Below are 11744 nucleotides of genomic sequence, written 5' to 3' on the forward strand. Positions count from 1 at the left end.
GCAGGGACGGGAACACCACAAACACCACCAACACCTCGAACTGCAACAACTCACAAATTGTATAAATCAAAGTTAAATACTTGGGTAATGAATAGGTAGCACAACAAGGCTGTTAATGTAGTGTGTATGGTTTGGTTCTCATAATATCCCCCCAAGTTTATGGAATAACGTACATCTCAGTAATTGAACCTAATTCACTAACTAATGGCAGTCTTACTAATGGCAGTCTTTGCACTGTTGCTTTACTGGGACTATCCTTTTCCATTCATACAAACTTTGACACTGAACAATATCTTATTTTGTCTTTAAAGGACCCTGCATATTGGGCTTGTTGATGGTGGCTTGCTGGACAGTGAGCGGTCCGGGTAGCTCAGTCGGTAGAGCTCTCACCTTTGTACCGCAAGGTCATGGGTTCGATTCCGGGCACCGCCAACTCAGCGTATGAGTAGCACGGCTTGGCAAGTTGTGCGGCAAGTACTGGGAGCTGATGGTAGGTGTGGCGCTCCACCTCAGCAGTCCATCTCCCAGGGGTCTAGCGCATTGTAACGGGACAGACTCCCGCGTGTTACCGGCTGATACCGACAATAAGCCACTCCCGACCTACTTGAGTCCGGAACACCTCCCGTGGAATACACTGCTGCTGAGGCCACCCTCCCGGCAATGGCTGAAAAAATAAAGGGGATTTTAAATTCAGAGGAAGAAATCATCCTATGCGGACCCAAGGGGATTCCAATTATGGAGAGCAACCTGACCTCAAGTAGGTTGTCAATATATCGTGCATGTTTTTAAGATGATTGTAAATACTACTATATAGGCTGATCTCTGGGTGTAAGGACTGACAGCCGATATAATGTGTTAAAACATCCTGAAATTAAAGTGTGTGTGTGTGCATGCGTGCGTGTGTCGCGAGAGAGGTAAATACGTTTATTTATTGGAAACCTAATATGTATATTGGTCCCATTGTTCTGTAGAGCTTGAATGGTGGACCGCCCCTGCGAGGACGATCGTGATATTAACACGAACTGCTTTGCAGGAGCTGCAGAGGTCAAAGTGGATGAAAACAAGGTAAGCATTGCAATTATCCAAACAGACATGCACATATGCAGTATTTGTCTTGGGAGGTATCAGGACAAAGACATCCCTTGCTCAAAGTGTCAAGGAAGCTGTCAAGGAGAGTAGACCTAATGCCAATAGTTGTCCAGTGTTCTTTATAAATAGTTATAACTGCTTTATGTTGTCTCACCATTCCCTGCACATTCTGAAAAGGTGAATAATTGCACACAAGGACCGACTATTTTGAGTATTTTCAAAAGGGTGAAAAAAGAAATAAGTTTAGGCTTTAGCATGGATGAAATTAGGACCCATTGTCTCATAATTTCTTCCTTCTTCCAGTGGCGTGTAGGATCTGACAGAAAGGCTGCAGGGGCTGATCCGTGTGGCTGACGGTTTAGGCCAAGTGAAAGCCTCAATGGAACAGCTCATAACCTACTCAAGCTCCGACAGGAGAACAACAGTCCTGTTCACAGACAGCCAGATTACAGCACTTAAGGACGCGTTCCGCTGCGTCTTTTGCAGAGGTTTGGAAATAATTTTGTTCACGTTGATATTGAATTTTCATTTAGGAGCATGATTGGTATTCAGATCAGTGCAAAGTTTGTTATGTGCCCTGCCCTTTCCAGTCCTGGTTGGAACTCAGATTTGAAGTAGCCTGTTTTACATGCAAGATTTGCTTTAATTTGCTCTCAGATCAGTAAACGTGCACCAAACGCCCTGTAATGGTTCAGTAGAGAATAAATATGCGTTCCGTAGACAACCATAATATAGAACATAGTATTGATCTGGAAATTTACATGAACACGTCATAAATTGTTTTTATGTCTGACTCTTGCAGAACCGATGACTGAGCCGGTCGTGAACCCACACTGCCGCAGCCTGATTGGTTGCGTGTAGTGCGTCGGAAGATGGATTGAAAACTACACCTCATGCCCCAAATGCCGTGACGGCGAATTAGCAGAATCATATTTTGTATTGAATGGCCTGGATGAGGTGGTCAACATCCACAGGGAGACCATTAGGGACTAAAGGCCCTTTAGTCCCTAATGGTCCCCCTGTGGATGTTGACCACAGGGAGAGGCACTGAAGCCTTGTTGGAAGCCGTTATGCATCTTAGGTCACTTTTTCATTGGATTCTATTATTAAGCAGTGTACACTTAATGTTATCATTGTTTAGTCCCTAATGTTCTCCCTGTGGATGTTGACCACAGGGAGAGGCACTGAAGCCTTGCTGGATTCTATTATGCATGTTAAGTCACTTTTTCGTTGGATTCTATTGTTAAGCATTGTACACTTTTGTACTGCATTGTTGTTTTTGTACTGCACCATTTATTGTAAAATTTTACTGCATTTTAGCATTTATTATAAAATGTTATTATTGCACAGAATGAGTTTCCGTCATCTTTTACGGAGATACTTGTGGGGAGCTTTGTGAAAGGATTGTTATTTAAAAAAAATAAACGGGTATTTAGTGGTCTTACCCACATGCTGACGGTGAAACGGTCAAGCTTCTGGAGTGAAGGTTATGGGTCAAAGCAACTGCAGACTTTGTTTTAATGATTAATGATTGTGCAAAATGTATTTGCACTTGAATATAAAAATATTCATACACTTGTCAGCTTTGTTAGATGTTAGTCTTTTGGCAAATGGTCAAATAGGAACGGCCCTGTACTTTTAGACTTTCGTCACCTCCGCTCAGCCAATCACAAGCTTCCGGTGCCTTAAGCCTGTTGCTTTTTTGACACACGCGGACTGAACAACCTGCAAAAAAACTCTGATGTCAGACATCAGCTCCGCATATGGAGATTCCGAACCTTTCGGGCCGGTTCCGGAAAACCGCGTATCGGGTCGGGTCGAGGCCGGGCACTGCACTCCCTGCTGTGTTGTTGTCATAGGACCCGTTTTTACCATCTGTTTGCCTGTGTCCATTTATGCCCATATATGGAGATATCTGTCTGTGCTTCCATTTTATGCCCATATATGGAGATCTATGTATCTATCTGTCTGTGTCCCTTTTATGCACATTATGGAGATCTCTGTATCTGTCTGTGCCTCTGACTGACACAGTGCCGGTTCCGGAAAAATCTTACAAAACCTTTGCACCGTGATCTCAGATATCAGCTCTGCATACTTGAACTAGAGTGCAACGTGAAAGTGTGGAAGAATCATCTATTTGCATAGGAGTTATGTAAGAATGAGTCAGTGGAAGTGATGTCACAATGAGTGGGGCAAAATCTGTCAATCTATCAAGGCTCAGTGCAATTATATCATACTGTTAAAGAGTCTGTTAATTAAATGAATGTATTTATGGTGAAATGTACAGTAATGGTGAAATATAATGTGTCGAGTGGAAGGAATGGAAACATAATGTTATGGGCCAGTAAAGGATTAAGTTACAGAGTCCCTACAGTGAAGGCAGCCCTCTTAGGCCAGTGAGTGCCAGATGATTTGTTGAAGCAGTTAACAACTCATAAACATCTGAACCATGACTATAAAAACATCAACACCCCAAAGTGCGACACGTTGTGAGCTGGTAGATTGGCTATTTTCAGCACGCAACCAAATGTAAAATCAGTCATTACGATGCCATCAATGCCTGCCAAAATACATCTTATGATATTTAGTCGACTAAAATTAGACTAAAACTAAAACTGTTCAGGTGACTAAATTATGACTAAAACTAAAAGACATTTTATTCAAAAGACTATGACTAAAACTAAAACAAAATTTGCTGTCAAAAACAACACTGTTCAGAATGCTATACTGCTGGAGTCCTGACGAAAACATTTATGCCCTAAATTCCTTACATCGGCTACCAGTCTCCCAGAGAATACATTTTGTTATTTGTCTTTATATGTCTCTGTGGCTCTGGGCCCAGATATTCTAGACATGCTGGTGCAATATGAACCCCCTGGAGCCCTGAGGTCAGGGGTCTCCAAGCCGCAGCTCAGGAACAACACGTTGGTCCCTCGATACCTCCGTGAAGTTAAGTTGGCACCCCATATGTTGAAAACATGAATGAGAATGGTGTCATTCTTTAGTGCTGGATTTGTGCTGAATTGTGCCATAAATGTCATCACTTGTGCTGGTATAATTGTTTCGATATTCTACAAACAACCACTGTACTGCTCCTATGTTCTACAAGCAAATACTAACACAAACACAATTGTCAATAACACAATTGATGATTTCAACGGCACAAATTAGAGCACATCCAGCACTAAAGAATGAGGCCCTTTTTTCTGATTTAGAGCCAAAAAATTGGGGTGCAAGGCTCAGCAAACTTATAACTTAGAATATCTCAGAAATGACACCAGCACAAATTATAACATTTACGGCACAATTTAGCACAAATCCAGCACTAAATATTTATAACATTTGTATTCATGTTTTCATCATATGGGGTGCCAACTCCACGGAGGTCCTCGATATAGTTGCTCCCTGTAGCTTTACAAAAGATTATAACTAGAAGCAGTGCTCTTCCGAGCAGGGGCGTCACAAGGGGGGAAAGTGGGTCTTTGTTACTAGGGCCCAAACAGTGAGGGGCTTTAATTATTGTATATATTTAACTATTGAAAAATAGCAGATATACAAGTTCACAGCGCAGCACCGAGTGCCACGCTGCGAGCTTGTAGATCTGCTATTTTTGAAAAATCGTGAAAATGCATGCAAATCTTTAAATTTTTTAAGCAAACATTTGTAACTCAATTTTGCTCCTGGGGATCCCTACATGAAAAGGTTTGAGCACCACTGACATAGAAACATAGGTTTTTAAAAAAACCTTAGCAGATTTACAAGCTCGTAGCGCAGTACTCGGTACTGCACTGTGAGCTTGTACCGGTATATCTGCTATTTTTCAATAGTTAAAGCACAACATAATGCATAACTAATAATGCGTTCCCAGTCTAGATGGGTTAAACCCCCTCCCCCTATGAAGAACATTCATGGGGGGCCCGGAGGGAATCCTTGTACCCAGGGCCCAGAATTTGGTGCGACACCCCTGCTTCCGAGCACAGGTCTCCGCCAGGTCAGATATTGTGGCCTACTGGTGGCGCGATTCTATAATCTATAATCGGACTCTGCATTCATGATTTGAGGCATTTTGTTCCATACATGAGTTGAGCAAACATCGTCCTCCTGGTGGCGCTATAACAGGCCAATGTGAAAAGGGTGGCGTTTTTTCTTCAACCTTTAGTGGGAATGTGTGTGCAGAATGTCCATGAAATCGCAAGCTAGAGATACTGTGTACTGATTTTGTGTAATGAAAGAAAAAGAAAAAAAGTTTTATATAAGTCGGCCTCCTGCATGGTGGCGTGAAAAATGCAGGGCAGAGGTTTTTCCTTGACCTCCAGCGAGTGTATACCAAGCCTAATTTACAGTACACTAATAAGACAGAATAAAACCATAATAAGAATTAATGTGTTGGTAATTAGAACTAATATTTTTTTTATTAGACAGAATCAAAGCCATAATAAGGGGCTCCTCAGAGTTACTAGGGGCCATAGCGTCCATATTCTGAGAACGTTAGACGAAAATAGCAGATTATATTTTTTGTTGTTGTTGTTTCTTTGTTGGATATGGATGTGTCATACAGTACAGGGTACAGCCAAATGCATAGCAAGAAGTAATGAAAACATTTTTTAACACTCATCGTTTCTTTTCTCTAATGACTAAAATATGAACCCTTGTTAAAAAACAAAGTTGTCCTTTAATATAGGATTATTACGATTTCCTTATTGTTTTCTATTACTGGTAGTTGGTGGCAAATGTCGTTGCCAGGCTTTCCAAATATCTTTCAAGCAGACAGAAGGCAATGTGTGACGTGTCACTTTGAAAGCCTGATTTATAGGCTTTTTTAAGTGCCAGATGATTTGTTGAAGCAGTTAACAAGTCATAAACAACTGAACCACCATGACTATAAAAACATCAACACCCCAAAGTGTAACTAAAGCTGTCAAATGCAGTGACGTTTTCATCCTGAAATGCAGTGGAAACTCAGATCAAAATTTAACAGTCATATAAAATGTCATCTGCTTAAGTATTATCACCTTTAAACTATTCCAGGAGTCAGGGAAATTATGTCAAGCTAGATCTAGAAACATTTATGCATGCTTTTGTTTACAGTAGGCTGGATTACTAAGCTTCTTCAACTCCAACTGATTCAGAATGCTACCACTAAAGTCCTGATGAAAACTAGAAAATATGACCATATTGCGCCAGTCCTAAATGCCTTACATCGGCTACCAGTCTCCCAGAGAATACATTATGTCATTTGTCTCTGTGGCTCTGTGCCCAGCTATTTTAGACATGCTGGAGTCATATGAAGCCCTTGAACCCTTAGGTCAGGGGTCTGCAACCCGCGGCTCAGGAGCCACATGCGGGTTAGGTCCTCTTAGATCCCTCCCTAGTCGCTCCCCGAAACATTACAAAACATTAAATGGGAATTAACAATATTTTTTTAATTTATCATTGCTGTAGTACAGTGTTTTTCAACCACTTTGCCTGGGGACCTTTGGTGTGCCCCTGAGAAGGGTCAAGTGTGCCCCTTGAAACTGCTTGAAAGCCAGTAGTGTATTTATCATTTTTTAAATGATTTAAACTACATTTATATAGCCCTTTTATCTAAGGTGCTTTACATAGATTGTGCATTACATTCACACATTCACACACCGGTGGCGGAGGAAACCATGGAAGGCACCAACCAGCTCACCAGGAGCAACTAGGGGTTCAGAGTCTTGCTCAAGGACTCTTCGACATTAACTCAGGGGGAGCCCGGCTTCGAACTGGGAACCCTTCGGGAACCCTTTGTGCTCTAATAACGGTTTCTCTACCCCTGAGCTATGCCGCCCCTAGTGAAAACAGCCAATCTACAAGCACACAATGCCTGTTGTGCGACAGCCTTGTATGATGAAGCAGGGCTTTACTTTGCGAAGAAACTTACACATTTGAAACTTGGAGATACAAGGTTTCTTCCCGACAGTGACGATATTTACACCCCCGCATTATGTTGATGTGCCCATGGATTTTTGGGACATGAAAAGTGTGCCCATGCTGAAAAAAGGTTGAGAAACACTGCTGTATATCAGTGGTTCTCAACCTTTTCAGGCCGCGACCCCCGACATCATATTTTACATGGGGACCCCCCCCCCCCCCCCCCACCCCCACCCTGACGAGCACTAAGAGTTGAGGCATTACATTTTGTATGACATAGTTCTATTGTGAAAAATAGCTGATCTACATGCTCACAATGCCTCGCAATGCAAGGCGTTGTGAGCATGTAGATTGGCAATTTTCACAATTTTTGCCTCTAATATTTTACACTTTGGCCAATTAATGCCATTTTAGAGGTATTAAAAGTCCTTAAATTGTCACTTTAGAAATGTGCATCCTCTGTCTATACACTTAAAATTTATGTTGGTTTGTTTACAGTTGAGTGATTAGGTTAATCATCTGGGAACCCCCCAAAATAATGTGGGGACCCCCCCTGTGGGTCCCGACCCACAGGTTGAGAACCACTGCTGTAGTAGGCCAAAATATGAAACATACTCCAATATTGTAAAAGTGTGTAGAATACATTTAAATTCCAGTTGCAATAATAATAATAATGATGACAGAGAATGTAATAGTTTATGGAGAGAGTTGTTTGCTTTCACTGCCAATGCCGCTATAGCGCACAGTGAAGTCATGTGGTGCAACATGCTCTTGAGACTAAAGTCCCTTTTCCACTGACATGGCCCGACACCACACCACACCACTCCACACCGCCCACTTGTGCCAGGTTTTCCACTACAAGGATCTGGGTAGACTAGAGTGGTGTGAAAGTGCTACTAAACGTGGTACTAAAAAGTATCCAATCTGGAGTAGGTCTGAGCTAGGCCAAACAGGGCCAAACACTTCATAATAACTGATCACTCACTGAATTTACATTTAGACCACCAGGATATAGTTGTAATACATGGTAATAGATTTGATTGTGTTTATAAATAGTAAATACATAACTACTTTATAGATTATTACTATAATCACAGTTATAATCCATTATAGTGTATTATAATTAGGATAGTTGTAATACAAATGTATATTGTATTATAATCAGTTAAAAGGGTCAATTTTTTCTTACCGAAATGGATACTTTTGTGTAATGGAAAATGTAGACATTTTTTATGTGATGCGGTGTAGTGTGGTGTAGTGTGGTGTAGTGTGGTGCTAAAGTTGCTGTCGAAAAGGGGCTTAAGTCACCCTGTTGTGGGGAATATTTTGACTTATGTAATGAATTCTCATGCACATGTATTTGTCTTGCTCTTACTGTACTTACTGTACTCTGTACTCTGTTCTTATTTTTTCTTTTTATCTTTTTCATACTTCTCTGTAACTTTGTAAATAATCGTATACTGCTGTGCTGCCTCTGTGCAACTAATTTTCCCGCTTGGGATAATAAAGGTATCTATCTATCTATCTATCTATCTATCTATCTATCTATCTATCTTGTCTTACATTTGATAGGTTAATATACACTTAATAGCTCATGTTGCATTCATTATAAGGCTCAAATATGTTTTGTGGCTCCAGGCAGATTTTGTATAATATTTTGGTCCAACATGGCTCTTTTGACCCTAAAGGTTGCAGACTAACTAAGTACATTTACTCAAGCACTGTACTTAAAGTACAATTCCGTGGTATTTGTACTACTTGAGTATTTCCCATCTCCAATACTTTTACTTCTACTCCACTACATTTCAGAGACATATTGTACCTTTACTGCGCTACAATTATTTGAAAATGTAGTTACTAGTTATATGTGCATAGGATATGTGCAGTGGCGTCAGTTCAGAAAAAGCTAAGGTATGGCAACATCGCGTGTGCAAGACACCAGTCATGGGCGCGCGTGCAAGACACCAGTCATGTTGCCATACCTTAGCAACAGGCATGATATATTTATTTTAAGAAGAAGTACTTATAATATATATATACCTATAATATAATTATAATAACTTGTGAAAGTGACCATTTTGTTAAATTTTGCATTTGTAGTTATTTTACTGTAATTTAACAACATAATAACCAGAACAGATAGACAAAGAGAAATTCATGGATTCATATTTAGAACTAACTTTTATCTTCCCCCTGGACCCAGGGTATGGAAGCTGCATACCCCTGCCATACCCAATTGACGCCCCTGGACATGTGTTTGCAGATATCAATGATTTTAGACAACACATGATTTAAAACACAAATAACCACAAGACATATTTTGTACCTTGGCTATATGAAAGTAGCCAATCTGTGAGCTTGCTGATCTGTGAGCTTGGTGTATGAAAGGTGCTGTATATAAAGTTGCTTTGCCTTGCCTTGGAGTGGAAGCATGACGTCAAAGCATTCAATGGAAATACTCCAGTAAAATGAGTCAAAATGATACACTCAAGTACAGTATTTGAGTATTACTTATTTACCTCCCTCACTATTCACACGTTCCAAATAATGTATCTGACAAGACATGCAGTAATGTATAGGCTACTTATGACCAGTTGTTGTTAAAGTACTCACTTGTAAAGTAAAAGTATCAATACTGCAATGTAGAAATACTCCGTTACAAGTAGACGTCTGGAATTCAAAATGCACTTGAGTAAAGGTACGAAAGTAGCAGATCTACAAGCTCACAACTACAAAATTGTGAGTAGATTGGCTATTTTCAAATATCCTAGGTATAAAATAGGGCTAAAGTGATTAATAGATAGATAGATAGATAGATAGATAGATAGATAGATAGATAGATATATAGATAGATTCCCCAAGGGGGAAATTCAGTGTATGTTTCATAATAATATTATAATTTAAATCTGCAAATTAACTAGTAACTCAAGTGTTGAAATAAATGTAGTGGAGTAAAATTACACTATTTGGATCCGAGATGTAGTGGAGTAGAAGTGAAAGTATTGGAAATTGTAAATAGTACAATTACCTAAAAATTGTACTTAAAGGGGAAGACCACCCATTTCCAATATTGAACTATGTCATTAATATACCCTTCTCTGTTGCCTAGAACCGGAAGATTGATTTTGGGGTTTGTTACTCCTCCAAGGTATATTAATGACATAGTTCAATATTAAAAATGGGTGGTCTTCCCCTTTAGGTACAATATTTAAGTAAATGTACTTAGTTACTTTACAACAATGTGTGTTCATTAATGAAGATTACTGAAGAACACAACACCACCCTGCCAACGATGTGACCAGCCATGCAGCAATGCAATGACTCCGCCAAACGAAGAAACCCGGCACCCTGTCAATTATACCATACATGGCATGGACGTCAATCACATTTCAGAAGCACCACCAAGTAGGTGAGTGCTGGAGGTAGACAGGAATGCGAGGACCTCGAAAGGCTACTTTTACTTTCTGCATAGTCTGCAGTTAACACCTATATAAGCATGCTGAGATGGTCGACGAGGAACCCATTGCAGAGGAGTCCGGAGTTCCATTTGGTGGTGAGTGAGACCTGAGTCTGTCTGTCATAGTCATATAAATGTTTTAGTGATGTTAGCTATTCGTAGTCATGTATACATCTATTAGACATGTTAGCTATTCATTCTTAACATGACTGAACATAGTGCTACATAGCAGACATGATCCGAGGTTGCACACAGAGAAGGATGAGTGGACAGTATGATCTAAGTCAGTGTTTCTCAAATGGGGTTATGTGTACCCCTGGGGTACGCAGGGGTACTGCAGGGGGTATGTGAGGAAACTAGAAAATGGAAACATGCATTTTACTGTTATGGTTATGATAAAACATTGACAGAGTCTGTATAAACCTGCTTATGTGTAAAGTTCTAAATCAAATTACAGTACAATATAACTTGACTAGTAGTAACAGTTATTGAATAGAAAGCAATGTTTATTTGCCATTATGCTGCTATATTTATTTTGGACATTGGCATTGGAACTGGACTTTTGATTTAGTCAGGGGAACTTGGCTTTGGAAATCAGTGTAAGGGGGTACTCCGGCCAAAAAAGATTGAGAACCACTGATCTAGGTTATATTGTACAGATTTAAATGATTGATTGTGTATCGTTTCATTTATCTATGGTATGGTTGGGGCCAGATTAGAATGAGCTTTTGTTCATTCATTTCTATTTAGACATTTCAAGTATGTTATGAAACTTTACACCATAATTTGCATTGTATGTGTGTTTACCTTTCTTACTTGTAATCAAAGTAGCCTAATTATCTGGAAGAGCACTTTCATATCTACTAGAGTTATTATTATACTGTTTGGCTAGTCTACCCACCTCTGATTGAAGTGTAAGGAAATACAAACTAGCATTAATAGGCCTACAAATGGAAGAACAAAAAAGAAAGAAAAAGAAACATGGCTGTAATGACAAAACAGAACGTGGAACTAATGAGACATTTAAAAATGTCTCTCTTACAAAGTGTGGTGTGGCAAGAATGAAGGATTCATATAATCCAATTCAATGCATGATTATAAATTGTATTCAATCATTAAACTCATGTTAATGAATGTCCTCTAAATGATGTTTTTCCCTTCACAGGGGTTCACACAAAGTTTCACCGCTGCTGGTAGAAGGGAAAAGTGAGTGTTCATAATTTGTCTACTAAACCTACACTAAGCTATAACCATAAGATTAGTCCTACTTATTATCTGTTCAGCTCTCAAGTCACCAAAGGCA

This window comes from Nannobrachium achirus, assembly GCF_963921795.1.
Source record: "Nannobrachium achirus genome assembly, chromosome: 1".
Lineage (NCBI taxonomy): Eukaryota > Metazoa > Chordata > Actinopteri > Myctophiformes > Myctophidae > Nannobrachium > Nannobrachium achirus.